Below are 21,567 nucleotides of genomic sequence, written 5' to 3'. Positions count from 1 at the left end.
GGCAACAAGGGCACACTGCTGACTCATATCCAGCTTCTCGTCCACTGTCACCCCTAGGTCCTTTTCCGCAGAACTGCTGCCTAGCCATTCGGTCCCTAGTCTGTAGCTGTGCATTGGGTTCTTCCGTCCTAAGTGCAGGACCCTGCACTTATCCTTATTGAACCTCATCAGATTCCTTTTGGCCCAATCTTCCTTGTCTGCCCCGGTTCCGAGCAGGGTTAGAGGTTGCTGTGGCTAAAACCCCAGAGCGGCTGTCTGGTTGCAAGAAACTCTCCAGGGCAGGGATGGTCTCTCACTATTGGCGTGTCCAGGGCCCAGCACCATGGGGCCCCCATCTCGGCTGGGGCATGTAGGTGTTACCATACTCCCAGTGAACGGATAAATAAGAATGGCGATATTAAGGAAAACAAGCTGGTGCAGGCAAAGCCCTTGAGTGTGGTAGGCTTAGGCCACTTATTGTTTTGGGGAAAGCAACTCCATCTCCCTGTAACATCTGTCCCAGGTGAGGCTTCTCTGGGGATCTTGCTACCTCGGGACAGGGGTGGGGGGGCATCACAGCATTGCTTGCTGGGCTGCCCTTCGTCTTTCTGAACAAGCTCCTTCTCTGCTTCCTGGCCACACACATCAATGTAACATCATCTAGCGCCGGGGCTGGCAACCTTTGCGGCCTGTCAGGGTAATCCGCTGGCGGGCCGTGAGACAGTTTGTTTACATCGACCATCCGCAGGCACGGCCGTCCGCAGTTCCCAGGGGCTGCGGTTTACCGTCTCCGGCCAATGGGAGCTGTGGGAAGTGGCGGCCAGCACATCAGGGGTCAGACAGTTCCTTGGTGTACGTGGTTTGCCATCAGTTATTCATAGTTATATGAAAGGCAAAGACCTTTGGGCGTTTCTCAGACTCACAATATGTTTGAGTTACAAACATACAGCAAAATCTCATAACTCCCTACACAGCGTTGATACACACGTTATAACAAAATAATAATATGCAGCAGATTACAACTTACCTTACAAGGTATTCTTTGTACCAGATTTATCACAATTTTGTAAAAGTGGTGACAATATGAGAGTGGATGGTCACCTTCCCCTGTAGACAGCACCCCAGCACCAAAGCTTGAGCTGAGGACAACAAGAGCTGGACAATTCGCCACTTCCCTGGGTAGTTTGTTACAACGATTAATCACCCTCACTGGTAAAATTTTATGCTTTATTTCTAATTTCCCATGGACATGAAATCAGACTAAGTTTTTGAAACATAGAAACACTTGGACTGTCTGGGCTTGAATCAACCTAGATCAATGGGAAGCTTCAGGGCCTGAACGTCAACTCCTAGAGCAAGTTTCTTCCCCTCATCTCTCTGCAGTGAAGTGGAACAAAAGCATGGAGCTGGAGAGCAAGGAGGAAGGTGTCAGTTGTCTTTGTTAAAGAACTGGGCTCACAGGGACACAGGAACTCGCTTGGGACAAAGACAAAAAAGGGACAGGGAGACAGTGAGCAAAGCTGGACTCTCTGGTAGCATGGCTTGGCAGAGCCCAGCTCTTGCCAAGCTGAACCCTCACATAGACTGTAACGCCAGAAGGGGCCATCATGATCATCTAGTCTGACCTGTTGGACATCGCAGGCCACAGAACCTCACTCACCCACTCCTGTAATAGACCCCTAACCTCCTGCTGAGTAACTGAAGTCCTCAAATCATGGTGCACAGGGTACGACTGGACCCAGTACAGGGAAGCAGAGCACTTAGGATGGATGTACATGGAGACGGAGGGGGATGGATGGAGGGAGCATGGCCAGCCTCTTTGAGGAGGATGGGGATGGAGGAGGTGTGGCCGGCTTCTTTGACAGTGATGAGGGACATGCCTGTCCCCTTTCGGGGTACTGGAAAGGAGAGACCAAGTGGGCAGGGCCAGGAGAGGCCAGGGTGAAATGAGTGTGTCGACACACGTCAGCATCACACATGACACTTTGGGGATGAATGCCCACAGAATCAGCGGCCATGTGTGGGGTAGGAGAATAGATGAAGTGATGTAAGGGAAGCAGCCAGGGGGGCTGTCTGCATTGCCCTGGGTTGTGCATTGTCCAGGGATGGGGTCAGTGAATGGAGGCCATCAGTGTGCATGGTGGAGAGGGGAGGAGGGAACAGGGCTGGTGGGTGAGTCACTGAGCACCTGCAAAAGCTACCCTCTCCCCGCCAGAAACACCCTGAGGGCAGTAGCAGCCTCACCTGCCCTCCCATGGGGTCAGCTTCCTCCCGTCTGGGATGCAAAAGGCATCATGGGCACAGACAGGTGCAATTTACACTCAGAGGGGGAGATTTTCATAAACACAGGGGAGTTAGGATCAACAGGGCTTGTGCTCCTGAATCCCTTAGGAGCTTTAGAAAATCTCCCCCTCCCTGCATGAGTTGCACCGACTCTGGCCTCACGTGTTTGCCTTCCATCTTTCACTCTCTCACTCTGGAGCTTCACAGGAGTGAGTTCTGGATGAAAACACCTGCACGCTTGCAAGAACGCCCGAAGGGAAAATTACTCCTGGCTATCGGTTCCTACGGCTGTCAGTAAATAAAGCAGATTGGCAAACGAATCTGAACCTGGCAGTGGAGAAGTGACTGGACAGGTCTTCTGAATCTGTGTGGGTATTTCTACAGCCATAGCTGATTTCCCGGTAGGAACATTACTCTTTGTCCTCCAAATCCTTGGAGTGGCCCCAGGGGTGGCAAGTTTGTATAGTTTTTGGTGGTGCCCAGAACAGGTCCAAGTCTCCCCCCCCACACCCACACACACACCTGCCTTGTAAGCATATATATATATATATATATATTTAAAATAATGTAAAAATGTGAGGGCTCTGGGGTGGGGCTGGTAATGAGGGGTTCATGATGCAGGAGGGGGCTCAGGGCTGGGGCAGAAGGTTGGAGTGTGTGGGGGGGGCAAGGGCTCTGGCTGGGGCTCAGGGCTGAGGCAGAGGGTTCGGGTGTGGGGGGGTGAGGGCTCTGGGGTGTGGCAAGGCCGGGGATGAGGAGTTTGGGGTGCAGGCAGGCTGCCCCTGGCTGGATCCAGAGAGGAGGACTCCCTGTAGGAATGAGCTACTGCTATCAGTTATCAATATGTAGTAGATCGTAAGAACCTGCTATCTGCTGTAGCAAATGCCCACAGGTAGCAGATTTCCCCCTGTACTCATGGCAGGACAAAGTATTATCTAGACCTTTCCTCCTGACACGTGTGTGTCCAGCTCGCTCTTAAAAATCTCCACTGATGGAGATTCTCTTCCCTAAGCAATTTATTCCAGTGCTTCACCACCCTGACGGTTAGGAAGTTTTTCCTGTTGTCCAACCTAAACCACCCTTGCTGCAATGTAAGCCCATTGCTTCTTGTCCTATCCTCAGAGGTTAAGGAGAACAATTTTTCTCCCTCCTCCTTGTAACCACCTTTTATGTCCTTGAAAACTGTTATCATGTTTCAGGCTTCCCTCACAGGTCGTGTTTTCTAGACCTTTAATCATTTTTGTTGCTCTTCTCTGGACTTTCTCCAAGTTGTCCACATCTTTCCTGAAATGTGGCGCCCAGAAGTGGACACAATATTTTAGTTGAGGCCTAATCAGCACGGACTAGAGCGGATTAATTATTTCTCACGTCTTGCTTACAATACTCCTGCTAATACATCCCAGAATGATGTTTCCTTTTTTTGCAACAGCGTTACACTGTTGACTCATATTTAGCTTGTGATCCACTGTGACCCCCAGATTCCTTTCCACAGTGCTCCTTCCTATGCAGTCATTTCCCATTTTCATAGAATCATAGAATCATAGAATATCAGGGTTGGAAGGGACCTCAGGAGGTCATCTAGTCCAACCCCCTGCTCAAAGCAGGACAGATCCCCGACTAATCATCCCAGCCAGGGCTTTGTCAAGCCTGACCTTAAAAACTTCTAGGGAAGGAGATTCCACCACCTCCCTAGGTAACACATTCCATTGTTTCACCACCCTCATAGTGAAAAGTTTTTCCTAATATCCAACCTAAATCTCTCCCACTGCAACTTGAGACCATTACTCCTTGTCCTGTCATCTGCTACCACTGAGAACAGTCTAGATCCATCCTCTTTGGAACCTCCTTTCAGGTAGTTGAAAGCAGCTATCAAATCCCCCCTCATTCTTCTCTTCCGTAGACTAAACAATCCCAGTTCCCTCAGCCTCTTCTCATAAGTCATGTGTTCCAGTCCCCTCATCATTTTTGTTGCCCTCCCCTGGACTCTTTCCAATTTTTCCACATCCTTCTTGCAGTGTGGGGCCCAAAACTGGACACAGTACTCCAGATGAGGCCTCACCAATGTCAAATAGAGGGGAACAATCACGTCCCTCGATCTGCTGGCAATGCCCCTACTTATACATCCCAAAATGCCATTGGCCTTCTTGGCAACAAGGGCACACTGCTGACTCATATCCAGCTTCTCGTCCACTGTCACCCCTAGGTCCTTTTCTGCAGAACTGCTGCCTAGCCATTCGGTCCCTAGTCTGTAGCTGTGCATTGGGTTCTTCCGTCCTAAGTGCAGGACCCTGCACTTATCCTTATTGAACCTCATCAGATTCCTTTTGGCCCAATCCTCCAATTTGTCTAGGTCCCTCTGTATCCTATCCCTCCCCTCCAGCGTATCTATCTCTCCTCCCAGTTTAGTGTCCTCTGCAAACTTGCTGAGGGTGCAATCCACACCATCCTCCAGATCATTTATGAAGATATTGAACAAAACCGGCCCCAGGACCGACCCTTGGGGCACTCCACTTGATACCGGCTGCCAACTAGACATGGAGCCATTGATCACTCCCCATTGAGCCCGACAATCTAGCCAGCTTTCTATCCACCTTATAGTCCATTCATCCAGCCCATACTTCTTTAACTTGCTGGCAAGAATACTGTGGGAGACCGTGTCAAAAGCTTTGCTAAAGTCAAGGAACAACACGTCCACTGCTTTCCCTTCATCCACAGAGCCAGTTATCTCGTCATAGAAGGCAATTAGATTAATCAGGCATGACTAATTAGATTAGATTAGTCAGGCATTTTGTATGCATGTAACTGATTGTTCCTTCCTAAATGGAGTGCTTTGTATTTGTCCTTATTGAATTTCATCCTATTAACTCCAGTTTATCCAGATCATTTTGAATTTTAACCCTATCCTCCAAAGCACTTGTAACCCCTCCTAGATTGGTTTCATCTGCAAACTTTATAAATGTACTCTCTATGCCATTATCTCAATCACTGACGAAGATATTGAACAGAAACGTATCCAGAACTGATCTCTGCAGGTCGCCATTCGTTATACCCTTCCAGCGTGACAATGAACCATTGATAATTACTCTCTGGGTTTTCCAACCAGTTTTTCACCCACCTTATAGTAGCTCCATCTAAGTTGCATTCCCCTAGTTTGTTTATGAGAAGGTCATGTGACACAGCTTATACCATATACCATATAATAAGATCTACCATGTCAACCAATTCCCCTCCTCCCCTGCCCCATCAACAAGGCTTGTTACCCTGTCAAAGAAAGCTATCAGGTTGGTTTGACAGATTTGTTGTTGACAAATCCATGGTGACTGTTACTTATCACCTTATTTTCTTCTAGATGTTTGCAAATTGATTCCTTAATTATTTGATCCATTATCTTTCCGGGTATACCAGTTAAGCGGAATGGTCAGTAATTCCCCGGGTTGTCCTTATTTCCCTTTTTGTACATTGGCACTATAATTGTCCTTTTCTAGTCTTCTGGAATTTAAGAAGTGGGTTTTTTACCCACAAAAGCTTATGCTCAAATGAACCAGTTAATCTTTAAGGTGCCACCAGACTCCTCGTTTTTTCTCCATCTTTCATGACTTTTCAAAGATAATCGCTAATGGCTCAGATATCTCCTCAGTCAGTTCCTTGAGTATTCTAGGATGCATTTCATCAAGCTCTGGTGACTTGAAGACATCTAATCTGTCTAAGTAATTTTTAACTTGTTATTTCCCTATTTTAGCCTCTTCTGATCCTACCTCATGTTCACAGGAATTCACTACATTAGATGTCCAATCACCACCAACCTTCTTGGTGAAATCCGAAACAAAGAAGTCATTGAGCACTGTGACGAAGTGGGACGGTTCTTAATGTTTCCTCTGAATAGTGTGGGGGTGCCTCAGTTTCCCCTAGGCAGTTCTTAAGTATCTAGGTGGTGGGGTAAGGGTGTATGATCATTGCAGAGCCCTAGAGGGCCGGTGTGTGCAGGAGTCTGGACACAGAGAATGGCCGACACCCTGTTTCCTGGCAACTGATGGCCTGGGCCCTTCCCCCCTGCAAGGTGAGAGCTAAAGGGTTGGAGAACAAAGGAATCAGGTGACCACCTGGCCCGGGAAAGGAACAAAGCCCAGAGGAGGAGGGGCTGGAGGGAGTTTCAGTTTTGGGGCTGGCTGGGACATGGAGTGAAGGGCAGACGTGGTTGTCTGGCTCACTGCCCCCCAAAATGGACCCGGCTGAGGGGTCCCGTTCTCTGCACCTGCAAGCTCTGTTTTAGACCATGTTCCTGTCGTCTAATAAACCTTCTGTTTTACTGGCTGGCTGAGAGTCCCGTCTGACTGCGGAGTTGGGGGGCAGGACCCTCTGGCTTCCCCAGGAGCCCCGCCTGGGCGGACTCGCTGGGGGGAAGCGCAGGGAGGGGCAGAGGATGCTGAATGCTCCGAGGTCAGACCCAGGAAGGTGGAAGCTGTGTGAGCCGGGTGTCCTGCAGACAGGCTGCTCACAGAAAGGCGACTACCCCAGAGTCCTGACTGGCTTCATGGGGAGCAGTTCCAGAGCATCGCCCAGGGACTCCGTGACAAGCACTTCTGCCATTTCCACATTTTCTGTTAGTTTTCCCCCCCTCATTGAGTAATGGGCTTACCCTGTCCTTGGTTTCAGAGTAGCAGCCGTGTTAGTCTGTATCCGCAAAAAGAACAGGAGGACTGGTGGCACCTGAGAGACTAACAAATTTATTAGAGCATAAGCATTCGTGGGCTACAGCTCACTTCCTCGGATGCATAGAATGGAACATGTAGTAAGAAGATATATATATACATACAGATAAGTTGGAAGTTGCCATACAAACTGTGAGAGGCTAATTAGTTAAGATGAGCTATTATCAGAAGGAGAAAAAAAGTTTGTAGTGATCATCAAGATGGCCCATTTAGACAGTTGACAAGAAGCCTCTCACAGTTTGTATGGCAACTTCCACCTTCTCTGTTTGTGTATACATCTATCTTTTTCCTACATGTTCCATTCTATGCACCCGATGAAGTGAGCTGTAGCCCACGAAAGCTTATGCTCTAATAAATGTGTTTGTCTCTAAGGTGCCATAAGTCCCCCTGTTCTTTTTTTCCTGTCCTTGGTGTTCCTCTTGATTCTAATGTATTTGCAGAATGTTTTCTTGTCACCCTTTATGTCTCCAGTTAGTTTGATCTCGTATTGTGCCTTGGCCTTTCTAATTTTGTCCCTACATATTTGTGTTATTTATTTATGTTCATCCTTTGTCATTTGACCGAGTTTCCACTTTTTGTAGGACTCTTTTTTTTTTAAGACCATTGACAATCACCTGGTTAAGTCAAGGTGGTCTCTTCCTATCTTTTCTATGCAGTGTTATAGTTTGCTCTTGTGCCCTTAATAATGTCTTTTTGAACAACTGCCAATTGTCTTAAATTGCTTTTCCCCTTAGACTTGCTTCCCATGGGATCTGACCTACCAACTCGTCGAGTTTGCTAACGTCTGCCTCCACTGTCTTTATTGTCCTGTTCTCCTTCCTACCATTCCTTAGACTCATGAACTCGACAATGTCATGATCACGTCCACCCATGCTGCCTTCCATTTTCAAATTCTCCACCAGTTCCTCCCTATTCATCAAAATCCGAGCTAGACCAGCCTCTCCCCGGTAGCTGTCTCCACCTTCTAAACTAAAAAATTGGTTCCAATGCGTCCCAAGGACTTGTTGGATAATCTGGGCCCTGCTGTGTTGTTTTCCCAACGGATGTCTGGGGAGTTGTAGTCCCCCATCACCACCAAGAACATAAGGTTTGTTCTTATTTGCTGACTTGTCCTAAATTGCTAAAAACTGCAATATGATGTAGCTAATTTCTATGGGTAGCAGTGTCTTACACTACAGGTATATCGGTAGGAATTTGCTACCTGTAGCAGCGACAGGTCCTACTTTGCTAAAAATTGCTATCTGATGTAGGCTTCAGTGGTAGCCGTGTTAGTCTCTATCAGCAAAAAAAAAAACCAAGAAAAAAACAAGGCGTCCTTGTGGCACTTTAGAGACTAACCAATTTATTTGGGCATAAGCTTTCGTGAGCTAGAACCCACTTCATCAGATGCACGTGTATATATATATCTATCTTCCTACTGAATTTTCCACTGCATGCATCTGATGAAGTGGGTTCTAGCCCACAAAAGCTTATGCCCAAATAAATTGGTTAGTCTCTAAGGTGCCACAAGGACGCCTTGTTTTTTTTTTTTAATCTGATGTAGCTAATTCCTGCAGATAGCAGTTTCTTACACTATTAGGTGTGTGAAACTGCTTTCTGTATAAAGAAAAGGAGGACTTGTGGCACTTTAGAGACTAACCAATTTATTTGAGCATAAGCTTTCGTGAGCTACAGCTCACTTCATCGGATGCATTCAGTGCTGTAGCTCACAAAAGCTTATGCTCAAATAAATTGGTTAGTCTCTAAAGTGCCACAAGTCATAGAATCATAGAATCATAGAAGATCAGGGTTGGAAGGGACCTCAGGAGGCATCTAGTCCAACCCCCTGCTCGAAGCAGGACCAATTCCCAGTTAAATCATCCCAGCCAGGGCTTTGTCAAGCCTGACCTTAAAAACCTCTAAGGAAGGAGATTCTACCACCTCCCTAGGTAACGCATTCCAGTGTTTCACCACCCTCTTAGTGAAAAAGTTTTTCCTAATATCCAGTCTAAACCTCCCCCACTGCAACTTGAGACCATTACTCCTCGTTCTGTCATCTGCTACCACTGAGAACAATCTAGATCCATCCTCTTTGGAACCCCCTTTCAGGTAGTTGAAAGCAGCTATCAAATCCCCCCTCATTCTTCTCTTCTGCAGGCTAAACAATCCCAGTTCCCTCAGCCTCTCCTCATAACTCATGTGTTCCAGTCCCCTAATCATTTTTGTTGCCCTTTGCTGAACTCTCTCCAATTTATCCACATCCTTCTTGTAGTGTGTGGCCCAAAACTGGACACAGTACTCCAGATGAGGCCTCACCAATGTCGAATAGAGGGGAACGATCACGTCCCTCGATCTGCTCGCTATGCCCCTACTTATACATCCCAAAATGCCATTGGCCTTCTTGGCAACAAGGGCACACTGCTGACTCATATCCAGCTTCTCATCCACTGTCACCCCTAGGTCCTTTTCCACAGAACTGCTGCCGAGCCATTCGGTCCCTAGTCTGTAGCGGTGCATGGGATTCTTCCATCCTAAGTGCAGGACCTTGCACTTATCCTTATTGAACCTCCTCAGATTTCTTTTGGCCCAATCCTCCAATTTGTCTAGGTCCTTCTGTATCCTATCCCTCCCCTCCAGCGTATCTACCACTCCTCCCAGTTTAGTCCTCCTGTTCTCTTTGCGAATACAGACTAACACGGCTGCTCCTCTGAAACCTGCTTTCTGTATGAATTTGCCACCTCCTACTTCGCTAGAAAACTTGAAAGTAGCTATACTTGAACAAAAAAATCTTCAGAAACAGACTTCCAAGAGAAACAGCAGAACTAAAATTCATTTGCAAATCTAACACCATTAGTTTGGGCTTGCATAGGGACTGGGAGTGGTTGGCTCATTACAAAAGCAGCTTTGCCTCTCCTGGAATTGACACCTCCTCATCTATTATTGGAGTGGACTACATCCACCCTGATCGAATTGGCCTTGTCAACACTGGCTCTCCACTTGTCAGGTAACTCCCTTCTCTTCATGGTGTTGGGAACACTGGGGCATGGCCACTAGGTAACTCGAGGGGATGGAAGACCACGAGTGTCGATGAAGCCCCCTTGCACTAGGCCCCGGTGTCCTTGGCCCCCCCGCTCCTGCCTGGAGGCACACACAGCAGTTATGCTGAGAATCTGCAACAGTATGTTGCAGAGTCAGACTGCCTGAAACTAAGCAAGGCCAAACAGGGGAGATATGGAAGAACAATGCTGAATAAAGCAGCTTTATGTATAGGTTAACAAATGATACAGAGAATCAGGGAACTAGCTGGGAACTGGATTGGCTGGCTATATGGATACTTGGAGCAGCTTGCTATTGGATCAGTATGCTGGGAAAAAGGATGTATAAAAGCCTGTGTAACTTCCTGCTCTGTTGTACAGGATTTGAGATTTTATTCTCCCTGTACCTTTTTGAAGCTTCAAATAAACTTTTCTGCTTCTCCACCCCGTTGTGATTATTGGGTGAAGCACACCGGGTAACGAACCAACTCAAGCTGTTGTTCAGCCTCTCGGCACTGGGTGCCGGCAACAATGTGTCAGTATATTTATGTCTGCATCTGTAATTTTCATTCTATGCATCTGAAGAAGTGGGGTTTTTACCCACAAAAGCTTATGCTCAAATAAATCTGTTAGTCTTTAAGGCGCCACCAGACTCCTTGTTGTTTTTGTGGATACAGACTAACATGACAACCCCCCGATCTCTGATGTAGCTAATTCCTACGGGTAGCAGTGTCTTACATAATAGGGTGTGTGAAACTGATATCTGTAGGAATTTGCTACCTGTAGCTGGGAGAGGTAGTGAATTGTTACCCTTAGCAGTTACTGATACATGAGGTTGTTATTTGTTGACTTGTCCTAATTTGCTGAAACTTGCCAGTGGGATAGAAACATAAATTGTTCAGCTTCCAAACGTCCCCGCCTGAATTCATTGTAGTGGGACATGGGACACGTGGAGGATAATTTAAACTCTTAATTTCCTTATGGTTCGCCAGAGTGTAGATTCCAGCAAGCTCCTGGGGTAATATCTCATTGGAAATGAAAGGGCTTGTTCAGAAAGAGATTTTGATGTCTGTAGGGTAAAGATGAGCCAGATGGTCTTGTCTCCATGCAGGTATATTTTATTCTTGGGGCAAAGGGTAGAAAAAAAGAGAGAAGTATTTTGGATTTCCTATTTCCCCGACTGAGGGCCATCTAGGTTCACCTGACATTTTTCCTGGCAGAAGCAGTTCCGATCTATTTATTACAGGGTCAAAATATAGCTGTCATCACACAGAGGCATTAGTGATGGTGGAGGTGAGAAGAGGGCCAAAAAGTGTAGAACTGATCAATGAAATTGCTTTTAATTGTTCACTTTATTAATATAACTTTATAAGTAACTTCTGTTCTCTGTTTGCCATCCCTTACACTTGTCCATATTGTAACCCAAACTCCATTTTAACTTGTCCCAAACCCCATTTTGAAATGCTCACTCCATTTTGTAAACCCTGCTGCAAACCTTCATTTTTGCAAAACCCTGCTGTAACCTGATTCGTGTAGTTTCGATGTGGGAATGAGGGATGTACGGATGATGGAATCAACCTCCAGCCCCAGCCGGCCCTGATGAAATCAAGTATAAACACCAAGGGCTGAAGATGCAGACAACAGCCCTGACAAAGCAAGAAGAGCCCACCCTCAAAAGGAAAGGACAAAAGTACAATGGAAGGAAGATCAAAGCCAGGTCCCAGGCTGAAAGTCAGGTCTGCAATTGATGGGTGACCAGTCACACCGGCCCCAGAGGCAGCCGGACACAGCAAGACCTGTAGACTCTGGATTCAAACTAAAGCCTACAAAAAGGATGGATGAAATGGAAGACTTTGGCGGGTAACATTCTGCTGCCAACATGGAAGGGCATCGGTGCATGCCCAACAGAGCCCCAGCCCTTCCTTGTGCCCGGCTTTCCTGGCCAGTGAGCCGCCACCAGCTACGAACCTAAGCCACGAACTCAAGCTCCATTCAGGACTGGGAACTATCTAGCAGCGGTAGAAGTTTTGGTGTGTGTATATAGGTATTAGATTTTAGTTATTGGTCTTAAATCAAATCGTGTTATTATAATAAATGTGACATCTTGTCTTGTCCCCTGGAAAGATCCTGTGTAATTTTATCTGTGTAACAAAAGTCCTTTCCCTCCCCCAAACGCACCCGTGCACATGGAAGCCATAAGATTGCTGCAACCTAAATGCCCTGATGGCAAACGGCATCTGCCAGCTGTCCTGAGCACCCCAGAGGAGCCAGGCACGGTGTGGCCTGGGTGCTCCTTCATCTCTCCCGTACTGGTGAGGGCAACCCTCCCTCCCCCGGGCTCCTGGTGGCCCCAGGGCTTCAGCAGCTTCCACCCGCACAAACGCCCCTCCTACCACCGCGGCTTGAAGATGTACCACCTTCTCCTCCTCCACCCCATGGCTCAAGCTTTGGAGGCATAACTGAGCCTCCTGTTGGTAAAGTGCTCAGGATCTCTATGACACGCGACACAGGATGATTATAAATGTTGTTACTAAGGATCTCAAACTCAGACACACTTTAGTGGGGAGACAAAGAGTTCTAGGTTCGGGCTTCTCCCGCAAACAAACAAAGGAGCCAGAGAAGCAGCCTAGCAAAATAAGCAAACCTACCCTGTTATTTCTGTTGGGAGCAAAACTAATGCTGAAAACTGCAGCTGACAGAAAGTGATATAAACTAGTATCACACAGATCTCTCTCTTGTTCCCAGAGCTTTCGGATAAACTCTGCCCAGGCCCAGCCCAATCACACTCCCTACTTTCTTCTGGCTTGTCTCGCTCAGCACACAACGAAATACGCACAAGATGACCTTTGGAAAGATGAGAGTTTCAGTTGATGAGCCTGCCGGGTAATAGGGGCTGCTGCTGGAAATACAGCGGGGCGGGGGAATATACCAGAGAGATTAAACTGATCAGGCCTTTGGAGAATTTACCAGGGAAATCCAGAAAGTTTGTAATTTGGGATTCTGAAGAAAAGTCCTGATAAATGAGAGCCAGGATTTCCACTGACTTGCTGTGTAACCTTGGGTGCTTCTCCTCGAACTTTCCCCTCCTCTGTTAACCTGAGATTCAGAGTAAATAGGCCGGCTACAATTCTGGTTTCAGCAGCAGGATCTTTTCACCCCTCAGAATCGATCAGCTGGGGTTAGATACAAGGGAGGTGGGAAGCACATCAACGTCTGTGGGATATAACAGTTGCAAAAATGCAATCCCCACTGGTGGACTGAATGAAAACAAAGCTTTGAGACCGGGCCAGAAATTCAGTCAGAGTGGAAGACAAAACTTCTGCTCTAAAAAGAAGAAGAAAAATTCCGAATTAAGAATTCAGGGAATCCCAGCAGCAATAAGACAACTTGGCAACCTGCTATGAGACGTTACGCAGCCAGATACACTAATAAGGTATTCTTTGTTTCGGGGAGGGAGGGGGTGTACGTACAATGTTTCACTGAATGAAGTCTCCTGCAGCCCCCCTGTCGGTGACGGCAGAGGCCCGGGCCTTGAAGCACCCGCCCTGGGCAGCCCGGGCTGAGAGGTGCCCTCTGGGGGAGGGGAAATAAAAAAGCCCCTCTGCCCTCCCCCCCCATTATTGCCAACACGGGGGGGTCTCAGTCCACCGGGGCGACTGTTCCCCCTCTGTCCCTGCCTGGGCCGGGTTTTACCCTCCGTCACCATCTGGCAGCACCTCACCCTTGTGCTTAACCCTGGCTCTTTCCCCCATCCCTGATTTTGCCCCTCAGCCCCTATCCTCATAGGTGCTGACTTTTGGTTTTGCTGATGGGTGCCCCATCCCGGCTCCGCCCCCTTCCCCAAGGCCCCCGCCCTCACTCTGCCCCCCTCCACCTCTTCCTGCCCCCGCTCTGCCCCCTCCCCTTAGGTCCCCTCCCTTGAGCATCTCCTGCCCACTGCTCACTCCTTTCCGCCCCCTCCTGCCCTGAAGGCGAGGGGTGTGTGTTTGGGAGCTGAGGCCGCTGATGGCTGCGGGAAGAAGGTGGATGGGAGGGACAAGCAGTGGGGAGTCTTTCTCCTCTCCCCTCCTCTTGCTCTCCCTGCCCCTTTTCCTTTCTCTTGTTTCTCCTCTAAGTCCTTGCTCCCCTTCCTGAAGCTTTCCCCTTCTTGCTTCCCACCTACGTCCCTTTTCCCATCTCTCCCTGCTCCCCACCTCCTGGGGGCTGGCTAGTGCCTGCTCCCACCCACACACTCAAAGTGGCAGCGGGGGTTCCCCCTCCTTGGGTGCGCAGGTTGCCTAGTGGTTAAGGCTCTGGGTTTGGTTCTCTGCTCTGCCACAGACTCCCTGCTTAGCCTTGGGAAAGTCACTTCACCTCTGTGTGCCCTAGATCCCACCTGCCAAATGGGGCGAATGCGGACCCTGCCTCCTAGGCTAAATCCATTCGTGGCTGTGTGATGATGGGCGAAGTGGAGCTATCAGTGTGGGTAGATTTGGGCTGAATTTCTCCACAGCCGGAGGGCGAGAGCCAGCTCCCCGGGGGGATGGGAGAGAGAGGGGTTCAGGCCAGTTCCACGCAGAGTGGGGTCGGGGCTTCAGCCCTGCAGCTTCTGCCATTAGGGTGGCTGGGGCTCCCGAGCAGGGGACTTCAGCCCCACATCTTCTGCCCGGGCTTCTCCTCCCCCCAGTATGACTCTTGCCGGGGTCCAGGGCTTCTCCTCCCCCCAGTATGACTCTTGCCGGGTCCAGGGCTTCTCCTCCCCCCAGTATGACTCTTGCCGGGTCCAGGGCTTCTCCTCCCCCCAGTATGACTCTTGCCGGGGTCCAGGGCTTCTCCTCCCCGTCCTCCCCCCAGTATGACTCTTGCCGGGTCCAGGGCTTCTCCTCCCCCCAGTATGACTCTTGCCGGGTCCAGGGCTTCTCCTCCCCCCAGTATGACTCTTGCCGGGGTCCAGGGCTTCTCCTCCCTGTCCTCCCCCCAGTATGACTCCTGCCAGGGTCCAGGGCTTCTCCTCCCCCCAGTATGACTCCTGCCGGGGTCCAGGGCTTCTCCTCCCCCCAGTATGACTCTTGCCGGGTCCAGAGCTTCTCCTCCCCCCAGTATGACTCCTGCCGGGGTCCAGGGCTTCTCCTCCCCCCAGTATGACTCTTGCCGGGTCCAGGGCTTCTCCTCCCCCCAGTATGACTCTTGCCGGGCTCCAGGGCTTCTCCTCCCCCCAGTATGACTCCTGCCGGGCTCCAGGGCTTCTCCTCCCCCCAGCGCGGCTCCTGCCGGGGTCCAGGGCTTCTCCTCCCCCTAATCCACCACTGCACCCAGCCCTAGCCTAGCTGGGCTCCCTTGGGCCACCTGATGCCTGCTGTGGCCAGAGTGGAGCCTGGCTGGCGGGGAGCAACCATACAGGTGGACGCCATGGCCATCAGCCCAAGAGGTGTGGGGCGGCCCTAGGTGAGCAGGGGCCGGCTGTGCCCACGCCTAACCCTGGGGCTTTTATTTTTTTTTTTTTTTGGTGAGACTCACTCAGCCCCTGCCAGAGCAGGGAGGTGGGAAACAGCTGATCCGCCCCTCCTCAGGTCCGGGCCACCCCCCCTCCCTCCGATTTGCCCCCTTTTAACCCCTGTAAATAGCAATCTGCTTCCAAGTCAGGGCAGCATACTCCACGTGGCAGCCTCCCACCACTGTCAGGGCACGTGCTCCTAGGGCCCCTCTCAGGTCCAGGAAACCCCCCCTCGCCTCCCCCGTGGCGGGTGCCTTGGGTGAGACCCAGCCCCAAACATTGCCGGAGCTGGGCCCTGAAGATTGGGGGAGCCCAGGCACCAGGGGCCCATGCAACCCGCCAGGAAATATCATACAATCGTAGAAGATCAGGGCGGGAAGGGACCTCAGGAGGTCATCTAGTCCAACCCCCTGCTCAAAGCAGGACCGATCCCCAATTAAATCATCCCAGCCAGGGCTTCATCAAGCCTGACCTCAAAAACCTCTAAGGAAGGAGATTCCACCACCTCCCTAGGGAACCCATTCCAGTGTTTCACCACCCTCATAGGGAAATAGTTTTTCCTAATATCCAACCTAAACCTCCCTGTGACGAAGTGGGGCTGTTCTTAATGTTTCCTCTGAATAGTGTAGGGGTGCCTCAGTTTCCCCTAGGCAGTTCTTAAGTATCTAGGGGGTGGGGTAAGGGTGTATGATCATTGCAGAGCCCTAGAGGGCAGGGGTGGGCAGGGGTCTGGACACAGAGAATGGCCGACACCCTGTTTCCTGGCACCTGATGGTCTGGGCCCTTCCCCCCTGCAAGGTGAGAGCTAAAGGGTTGGAGAACAAAGGAATCAGGTGACTTCCTGGCCCGGGAAAGGGGAAAGCCCAGAGGAGGAGGGGCTGGAGGGAGTTTCAGTTTGGGGCTGGCTGGGACATGCAGTGAAGGGCAGACGTGGTTGTCTGGCTCATTGCCCCCCAAAATGGACCCAGCTGAGGGGTCCTGTTCTCTGCACCTACAAGCTCTGTGTTAGACCATGTCCCTGTCGTCTAATAAACCCTCTGTGTTACTGGCTGGCTGAGAGTCCCGTCTGACTGCAGAGTTGGGGGGCAGGACCCTCTGGCCGCCCCAGGACCCCGCCTGGGCGGATGCGCTGTGGGAAGCGCCCGGAGGGGCAGAGGAGGGGCAGACCCAGGAAGGGGGAAGCCGGGGGAGCTGGGTGTCCTGCAGCCAGGCTGCTCCCCGAGAGGAGACGCCCCCAGAGTCCTGCCCGGCTCCACGGGGAGCAGTCCCAGAGCATCGCCCGGGGACGCCGGGACACCCCCACAGCAACTTGAGGGCAGTGGGGGAGGTTTAGGTTGGACATGCCGGGGCCGGAGTTGCGGTGAGCGACCCCCCCTCACCTGCAGGGTCCAGTGGAAGTTGTTCCTGAGCCGGTCGAATCTCCACAGGCGGCTCCCACCTTCGCCAGCACCCAGAGCCCTTCTCCCTAGGGCGCGCGCCGGCTCCCGGGGCCCGCTTCCCTCTCCCGGGCTGCAACAGCCGTGCCGGGGGCGGGAGGGGGGTCAGGGCGCCGCAGGGTTTCACCCCAGCCTGCCCCTGAGGTTTCCCCTGTGTCTTCTAGGAAACAGGGGCGTCGTCCCGCCCTGGCAGGTTCCCCAGCGTCAAAAGCGAAAGAAGACGAGAGCCCGGGAGGGATCCGGCTCCCAGGATGGGCCTGGCACAAAGTCCAGCTTCCTCCGGCCACTGTCCGGAAACAGGCTTCGTCCCCCCCTGTCATAAATATAAAAGGAAGGGTAAACCCCTTTGAAATCCCTCCTGGCCAGGGGAAAGCTCCTCTCACCTGGAAAGGGTTAAGAAGCTAAAGGTAACCTCGCTGCCACCTGACCAAAATGACCAATGAGGAGACAAGATACTTTCAAAAGCTGGGAGGAGGGAGAGAAACAAAGGGTCTGTGTGTCTGTCTATATGCTGGTTTCTGCAGGGGATAGACCAGGAATGGAGTCTTAGAACTTTTAGTAAGTAAGCTAGCTAGGTATGTGTTAGATTATGATTTCTTTAAATGGCTGAGAAAAGAATTGTGCTGAATAGAATAACTATTTCTGTCTGTGTATCTTTTTTGTAACTTAAGGTTTTGCCTAGAGGGGTTCTCTATGTTTTTGAATCTAATTACCCTGTAAGATATCTACCATCCTGATTTTACAGGGGGGATTTCTTTATTTCTATTTACTTCTATTTTTTTTAAAAAGTCTTCTTGTAAGAAAACTGAATGCTTTTTCATTGTTCTCACATCCAAGGGTCTGGGTCTGTGGTCACCTAGGCAAATTGACAGGTTTCAGAGTAACAGCCGTGACTACAGACCCAGACCCTTGGATCTGAGAACAATGAAAAAGCATTCAGTTTTCTTACAAGAAGACTTTTTAAAAAAAAAGGTTTGGTAAAAAGCCTCACCAATTTGCCTAGAGAAAAGGAGGCCTTGTGGCACCTTAGAGACTAACCAATTTATTTGAGCATGAGCTTTCGTGAGCTACAGCTCACTTCATCGGATGCATATCGTGGAAACTGCAGCAGACTTTATATATACACAGAGAATATGAACCAATACCTCCTCCCACCCCACTGTCCTGCTGGTAATAGCTTATCTAAAGTGATCATCAGGTGTCATATGTCACTTTCAGTCATTATGCAAGGTAGCCTGTTTCCTCTTGTTTTTTCCTACCCCCCCCCCCCAGATGTTCTGGTTTAACTTGGATTTAAACTTGAAGAGTGGTCAGTTTGGATGAGCTATTACCAGCAGGAGAGTGAGTTTGTGTGTGTATGGGGGTGGGGGGGATGTGAGAAAACCTGGATTTGTGCAGGAAATGGCCCAACTTGATTGTCATGCACATTGTGTAAAGAGTTGTCACTTTGGATGGGCTATCACCAGCAGGAGAGTGAGTTTGTGTGTGTGGTTTTTGGAGGAGGGTGAGGGGGTGAGAGAACCTGGATTTGTGCAGGAAATGGCCCACCTTGATTATCATGCACGTTGTGAATAGAGTTGTCACTTTGGATGGGCTATCACCAGCAGGAGAGTGAATTTGTGTGGGGGGGCGGAGGGTGAGAAAACCTGGATTTGTGCTGGAAATGGCCCACCTGATGATCACTTTAGATAAGCTATTACCAGTTTATAACTAATAAATTGGTTAGTCTCTAAGGTGCCACAAGGCCTCCTTTTCTCTAGGCAAATTGGTGAGGCTTTTTACCAAACCTTGTCCAGGAAGTGGGGTGCAAGGTTTTGGGAAGTATTTTGGGGGGAAAGACGCGTCCAAACAGCTCTTCCCCAGTAACCAGTATTAGTTTGGTGGTGGTAGCGGCCAGTCCAAGGACAAAGGGTGGAATATTTTGTACCTTGGGGAAGTTTTGACCTAAGCTGGTAAAGATAAGCTTAGGAGGTTTTTCATGCAGGTCCCCACATCTGTACCCTAGAGTTCAGAGTGGGGGAGGAACAGGTTCCTTCTGCCCCTCTCTGCTCAGCCCCCCAATGCTGCTAGCCTGTCCCTCCTCCCCCCCCCGCCCTGCTCTGCACCCCTCCTCTCCTTCCACCCCCCCTGCTCAGCCCCCCAATGCTGCTAGCCTGTCCCTCCTCCCCCCTGCCCTGCTCTGCACCCCTCCTCTCCTTCCACACCCCCTGCTCAGCCCCCCAATGCTGCTAGCCTGTCCCTCCTCTCCTTCCGCCCCCCGCTCAGCCCCCCAATGCTGCTAGCCTGTCCCTCCTCTCCTTCCGCCCCCCCGCTTAGCCCCCCCAATGCTGCTAGCCTGTCCCTCCTCCCCCCGCCCTGCTCTGCACCCCTCCTCTCCTTCCACCCCCCCCGCTCAGCCCCCCAATGCTGCTAGCCTGTCCCTCCTCTCCTTCCGCCCCCCGCTCAGCCCCCCAATGCTGCTAGCCTGTCCCTCCTCTCCTTCCGCCCCCCCGCACAGCCCCCCCAATGCTGCTAGCCTGTCCCTCCTCCCCCCCGCCCTGCTCTGCACCCCTCCTCTCCTTCTGCCCCCCTGCTCAGCCCCCCAATGCTGCCAGCCTGTCCCTCCTCCCCCCACCTTGCTCTGCACCCTCCTCTCCTTCCCCCTCCCTGCTTAGCCCCCCAATGCTGCTAGCCTGTCCCTCCTCCCCCCCGCCCTGCTCTGCACCCCTCCTCTCCTTCCACCCCTCCCTGCTCAGCCCCCCAATGCTGCTACCCTGTCCCTCCCCCCCCGCCCTGCTCTGCACCCCTCCTCTCCTTCCGCCCCCCCTGCTCAGCCCCCCCCCATGTTGCTAGCTTGTCCCTCCTCCCCACTCGGCGCCCCTCCTCTCCTCCACACACCCCCTTCCCCTGAGATCCTTGCCACTCATGCTCTCTGCCCCTCCCCAAAGCCAAATGATGGGGGCACCAAGTGCTGAACAGGGGAGAGGAGGGCCTGGCGAGCGGCAGTGGGGCTGGGTGAGTTGGGAGGCGGTGAATTGGGGAAGGCGAGGAGGAACCAGCGAGTGGTGGCGGGGGCTTCCGGAGAAGGGGGCGGAGAGCGCTGGGGGGGAGCAGCCCCGCAGAGAAGCCAGGAGAACCCCTGAGATTTTATGTGCCCCATGCAGGTTCCCAATCGGCTACTCAGCTTCCCGGGTTCACCAGTAATTTCCCTGGGGAGTCCAAGGGACCCAGAAAGCTGAAGAGCAGATACCTCCTCCTCGGTCACCCAGGAACCTGCCTGGCTCATAAGAAATAAGGGAAACTTCCCTGGTGGAAGGAAACCCACTCCCCGGAAGGAGGGGCAGAGGCGAGGCCATGACAGCCCAGGTGACTGGCAGCCGGAGGGGCGGTGGCTGGGCTAGGAGAGGCTTAGCCTCTATATAATAGCGTCTGATGCAGGGACACAGTCTGAACTGGGATCCTCTCCCCAAACATAGTAAAGGGAGGATTTTCCCTCCAGGGGACAGAGGCCGATGGGGCCTCATTATCGGATCAAAAAATGCCACTCGCCACCCTTTGCAGTCCAGATAAATCCCGATCATCCTGGGCCATTCAGCAAGGGAGCGGGGGATCTTGGAGGAGGTGAGAGCCAGGTGCTGAGACCCACATTGATCCACGGCCCAGATGCCCTCCTCCAGGTTAACGCCGACCTGTCCCTTCCTCCTCACAGACTCTCTGGCCACCCCCATGGCCTGGGTTCCTCCATCTTCCACCTCCACCTCCCAGTAATGCCTCCCCGAGGAGGAGCCCTCCTGGCCCAAGACGCAGCGAGAAGAATCAAATCTCTTGGAATTGTCAGGCACGTGCTGGCGTGTGTCTTCCCATCTCATGCTTTTTCCGTCCTCGGACAGGATGAGGCGGGCGGGAGCCGTGTCTGGATCCCGCGTCACATCTGTTGGGGAGACCAAGAGAGAATGAGAGTATTGGGGCAGAGCTCAGCTCTGGAGGTGGCCGGGACCATTTCTCACACTCCCCAGCAGCCCGGTCCTGGCTGGGATCCTACCTGATTTCCTGCCTCTCTGTCCTGGGTGGCAGAGAGCTGCATCTTTAAAAAGGGGAAGAAGGAGGATCCTGGGAACTACAGGCCAGTCAGCCTCACCTCAGTCCCTGGAAAAATCATGGAGCAGGTCCTCAAGGAATCAATTCTGAAGCACTTAGAGGAGAGGAAAGTGATCAGGGACAGTCAGCATGGATTCACCAAGGGCAAGTCATGCCTGACTAATCTAATTGCCTTCTATGATGAGATTACTGGCTCTGTGGATGAAGGGAAAGCAGTGGACGTGTTGTTCCTTGACTTTAGCAAAGCTTTTGACACTGTCTTCCACAGTATTCTTGCCAGCAAGTTAAAGAAGTATGGTCTGGATGAATGCACTATAAGGTGGGTAGAAAGTTGGCTAGATTGTCGGGCTCAGCGGGTAGTGATCAATGGCTCCATGTCTAGTTGGCAGCTGGTATCAAGTGGAGTGCCCCAGGGCAGATGACAGAACGAGGAGTCATGGTCTCAAGTTGCAGTGGGGGAGATTTAGGTTGGCTATTAGGAAAAACTTTTTCACTAGGAGGGTGGTGAAACACTGGAATGCGTAACCTAGGGAGGTGGTAGAATCTCCTTCCCTAGAAGTTTTTAAGGTCAGGCTTGACAAAGCCCTGGCTGGGAT

The 21,567-nt window shown here is 51.2% G+C and overlaps 1 protein-coding gene across 1 annotated transcript in view; it reads right to left on the bottom strand.

Moving 5' to 3' along the window:
* Nucleotides 1-16,919, bottom strand: part of LOC311514145 (butyrophilin subfamily 2 member A1-like) — a 54,104-nt gene extending 37,185 nt beyond the window's left edge. The window contains exon 1 of the mRNA XM_084616566.1: nucleotides 16,838-16,919. The gene's annotated coding sequence lies outside the window, so the exon portion shown is untranslated. The remainder of the gene's footprint in view (nucleotides 1-16,837) is intronic.
* Between the last annotated feature and the right edge of the window lie 4,648 nt (nucleotides 16,920-21,567).

Source organism: Lepidochelys olivacea, assembly GCF_965140295.1.
Source record: "Lepidochelys olivacea isolate rLepOli2 genome assembly, chromosome: 28".
Lineage (NCBI taxonomy): Eukaryota > Metazoa > Chordata > Testudines > Cheloniidae > Lepidochelys > Lepidochelys olivacea.
This window is presented reverse-complemented; position numbering and strand designations above follow the sequence as displayed.